This window comes from Vespa velutina, chromosome 8 (assembly GCF_912470025.1).
Source record: "Vespa velutina chromosome 8, iVesVel2.1, whole genome shotgun sequence".
Taxonomy (NCBI): Eukaryota; Metazoa; Arthropoda; class Insecta; order Hymenoptera; family Vespidae; genus Vespa; species Vespa velutina.
This window is the reverse complement of record NC_062195.1, coordinates 3,100,868-3,105,867: the sequence shown is the minus strand read 5'-3', so window position 1 is coordinate 3,105,867 and position 5,000 is coordinate 3,100,868. Positions and strand designations below refer to the sequence as shown.

Below are 5,000 nucleotides of genomic sequence, written 5' to 3'. Positions count from 1 at the left end.
AAGGAGAGAATTTCTCTATTGTCTAACCTGCAGGGACTTCTCTACCTCTGACTCCTCCTCTCCCTCTCCCTCTCCCTCTCTCTTTCCCTGTCTTTCCCTCTCTCTATCTCTCTCTCTCTTTCTGTCGGCTAAGCCAATTATCGGTCCAGCGGAAATACGGAGCTTCGGCGAAGACTAATTTATGCCGGCTTCCTTGTGTGTGATTCCGCCCTGAGATCGGAAATGTTTCCTGATTACCATACCTCGAGTTTCCAGGAAAGCCGACGACAATCGTTTCAAGTGATCCTGTCTCTCTCTCTCTCTCTCTCTCTCTCTCTCTCTCTCTCCCTACTTCTCTCGATTCGATTCGCTTCGCGAATATAGCTATGCTTAAGTTAGGGTCTCTGCAAATCCTCGAACGATACCACCCACCACTATCAGTGCTTTTTCGATCCACGGATGGTTGGGTAAGCAATTCGCCAAACCCCTACAATAAACTACATTTCGACATATACTAATCGATTATATTGAAATCCTCATATCGCATATCGAAATACTCGAAAAAAAAAAGAAAAAGAGAGAGAGAGAGAGAGAGAGAGAGAAAAAGATATAAACAGATTGTTAATTAATCGTTAATAATGTCATATAGAATACTTTATGTTTAAAAAATAAGAGGAAAGTAACGCGATGGTTAATTTTATCTAAGCGTCTTAAATATTTTATAACTAGTCTATTTCCAGAAGGATGAACTTTTGCCCCAGAAAACTAAGGTGGTAAACTTTACCAGAATTCGGTTAAATTACTCTCAGTGTAAATTCGAGTTCCATCCGTCTTGGCGCGTATTCCTCGCATCACACTTTCCCTTCTCCTTCGGCGAGCTCCAACGGTTTCTTGATATTCTTATCTCCGGATGAATGAAATAATCCTCTAAGAAATGGAGTATGATTAATTTCAAAGAAATACGCTTGAACGATTACGCGTTAAACTCAAACATTTATTATAAAGGCAAAAGTTAGAGAAACGGGATGATAGAATGAAGGAGTACTTTTTAAAATCTTTGGTCACTACTATTCAACATTATAATAATCTCACGTTGGAAAATTAACTATGACATAGTTAACTGATAACTATTACTGTTATAGTGATTTTCCTTCTTTAGATCTCAATTATTGTTTATATGAAAGTTATGTTATTATTATATATAATAGTCATAGATTTGCATTTGTTTATATTAAAGATGCATTAAGAATATTATGAAATGATATTGCAATGAATTTACATATCTGACATATCACGATACAGTTATCTCCCTTTGTCTTGATACGCTAATATAATTAGTACGCAATCCATGCCAGAACTGTCCGTACAATGATATAACTTCAGGTCCAGTTCTACTATGGAGCAAGGGATAAGATGATTCCATTTCTGTATAAAGGCGGATGTACAGGCAGTTGCATTGCGCATCGATTAACCTCATTTCCGGAACGACCGACACAATCTTAGATCCCTATTAAAACATTTTAACGTCGAGGAAGTTCAAGGGATAAGAAAAAGATTAAGGTAGAGTTTGATCGGAAAAAAAAAAAAGAAAAAAATAAAAATAAGATAAGATAAAATGACTAACTCGACTTGATATTCTAAAGAAATCTAAAAAGATAAAGGAAAAAGAAGCAGATAGACAGAGAGAGAGAGAGAGAGAGAGAGAGAGAGAGAGAGAGAGAGAGAGAGAGAAAATATATATATATGTACATATATACAGATACACCGAAGTTAATACTGCAAGGAGTCTGGATAGGTTCGACGATCATCTCTGAGGAAGATTAAAACTTCCGCTCTAGTGAACTTTACATTAGCCTTTTTTGCTACTATCTACATAACTGCTACGTCTTTTCTTCGTCCTACTTACTCTTTGCAAGAGCAAATAAAAAGAAAGATAGAAAGAAAGAAAGAAAGAGAGAAAGAAAAAAATAAAAAGAAAAAAAAAGATTAAAAGAAATAAAAAAAAAAAAAGAAAGAAAGAAAGAAAGAAAGACGATCTTCATAGTAATAAAACATTACTCCAAAAAGTTTCAATTTGTTAAAACAGTTCCTATAAAACTTTCGGCACGATGTGAACGCTACTTTACAACGACAAGTAAACATATAATAGTTGTAAATAGCCAATGAAAATAAAAAACTGAGGAGGGAAATGAATGAGACATAACATAGGGAAGGACAATGTTATAGTTTTTCTAGGACTCTAAACTAAAACGAAATGTAATAGATGGGAATCTCTCACATGGGAAAAAGTGCAAATCAAATATTTTTCTCTCACGAAAAACATTCGATTAATTACAATGTGATCATATAACAATATACTTGATTCATATTAGTAATCTATAAATAATAATCTAGTTCTTAATTATTTTGAATAATATAGATAAATACGATTATATTAAGATAAAAGTTCTTTATTAATTTATAATAATTCCTTCCAAATTTCAATAATAACTTCTCTATCTACTTTCTCTCCGTCTTTTGCTTTAATATTTATAGATTTTAGAATTAATGGAAAATTAATATTTCAACTTTCGACGAGAGATAAACTATAATTTCATTGATGCTACCTCGAATTTATCCATGTAGATATATATACGTATGTAAATTTCGAATTGGACCTTTGGCATATAAAGCATTCGTGAAATTGATGCATCCTCACGCATATAAATGGACGGACCATCGTACCTGACCTAAACGTAAAATGTTCATTTCTAATCGTGATCAAATTCTTCGATTGAATACCTTTTATAAAGCTATTTATAATTCTCATAAATTCGTATATCATTAAATTTGTTAATTTCTAATCAAAGTATGTTCAATTAATATTTTATTTCTCTATCAGATTGTTTAAAGAAACAAAGATCGATGTAATATATTCGTCGATTATTATTATTATTATTATCATCATTATCATTATCATCATCATCATCATTATTATTATTAAGTCAGGTTATAGATAGAAATGTATTCACTTAACACACTCGGTGTCTATTTATATCGCAGAGGAATATTGTAAGAGAGAAAATCACCAAGGAAAAACAGGAAGAAAATTTTTATTGTAATAATCACGATGATCTTAACTGTTAAGGGATGCCATTTGGAAAGTAGGTAATGCTTTTGCATCGTTTATACATAAGCGGTTCACCTTGCATTTTCACGTTCGTTGCATAAATGTAATACTGTGTTGCTAGTAGAAGAGAAAGAAAGATATATATGTATAAACGCATATATATATATATATATATATATATATATATATATAGAGAGAGAGAGAGAGAGAGAGAGAGAGAGCGAAAAAGAGATAAGAAGAGGAAGAGAGTAAGATAAGCAGAAGCTAAAGGAAGGATAGAAGAGGATAGAAGTATATAAGCTTGTTCGCCGGCTTGCAGAAACGTAATGGGTCCTGTTTCTGCTTCTTGCCTGAGATAATAAGGAATGATATTAGGATTATTAAAGAGCCTATCAGTACGCGTCTCTTGCCACTTACCATTTCTTAGGTAAAGATCCTTGCTAAAGATTTCGAGTGTTTTATTTTAACCATTGAACGATACCTTTTGCATAAGCTAAACCTCAAAAAAGTCAAGAGAATATTGAAAAATGATTAATTAAACGTTCCTAAAATCGAACGATATAATTTCATTGGAAATTCAACGAACATTAATTCCATTTAATGTTAAACAATCATATTACATCGTAATACTTTTTCTTTTTCGTTAATCATTTTATATTGTTGATAAATTCACCATCGTCAAACGATACTGTTATTTTTCTCATTTTGTCTTCCTTTCTCTCTTTATCTCTCTCTTTCTTTTTCTCTTTTTTCTCCTTTTTTTTTTTTTTTTTGTTTTTTTGACAACTTTTGATATAAATAATAATCCCATCTAAAAGAAAAATAAATATATGTTTCGAATGGAAGTGAGCTCGATCTAATAAAGCAACTTTCGAATTTATGAGTATATTTCATTTTTAATGCGAAAAATGATAAAGAAATATATGCGAAACTATAAAATATATTGGGAAAAACTGTCGGATAGAGAAAGAAAGGGAATAATATTAAACGAACGGAAAAAGAAGAAACGACGCGAGAAAGATTAAACTCGTTTAAAATATTTATTATATCCTGATGAAAATACATTCGTCTAATGTAAAAACATTGTCCTCCATGTATACGCACCTTAAAGTTCGTAAGACTTGAAAACAACAAAGTGCATCACGAAAGCGAACGTTTTCTTGTTATTGACAATTGATCCAAGTAAGATATTCGTAAATGAAAACAAAAAAAAAAAAACAAAAAAAGAACGAAAAAAAAAAGAAAAAAGAAAAAAGATACGACAGAAATGTAGGAGGTAAAGGGAGATGAGGGGGGAAAAAAGGCTAAAGGAGAAAAAAAGTAATATAATCGTAAAACAAGGAAAAAGAGATCATACCGTTGTTCACGTTGTTGTTCTTTTTTTTTTTTTATTTTTTTTTTTGTTTTTTGTATTATTATTATTACTACAGTATACGAGACGATTATTATGTTTTATATAGCGCATTAAGTGCATTAACTCTGATCACTGTCTAAAATAACTATTTAATGTAGGAGATGTATTTATACCTTAAGTAAGTACGTATTTTCACTTGGAGACATATTCAATGGTATTTACAAGAGAAAGTAACCTGTTACTAAAGGACGTTATCTTTTTTGGTTGGGGCGAACTCGCATGGTTACCGTAGGTTTAAATAACCATAAGTAGGAACGATTTGTCGGCTTTACGAGCCATCGAAGTGACTAACGGCGTCGCGGAGTGTATAGTACTATAAGGGGAGAGATGTACCCTCTTGTTAGATATCATCTTATGTTCCTCATAACTTGGCCAACGGATGAAAAAAAAATGAATTATTTTGATTTATTTGGTGAACATGTACCGATGATAGGAGGGCGAGTGGAAAGAATGGCGAGGAGTATAGAGAGAGAGAGAGAGAAAGAGAGATAGAGACAG

At 32.1% G+C, this 5,000-nt stretch overlaps 1 protein-coding gene across 21 annotated transcripts in view; it reads left to right on the top strand.

Moving 5' to 3' along the window:
• The window catches only part of LOC124951361, a 166,955-nt gene that overhangs the window by 49,039 nt on the left and 112,916 nt on the right, over positions 1-5,000 (top strand). The gene's annotated exons all lie outside the window — the stretch shown is intronic.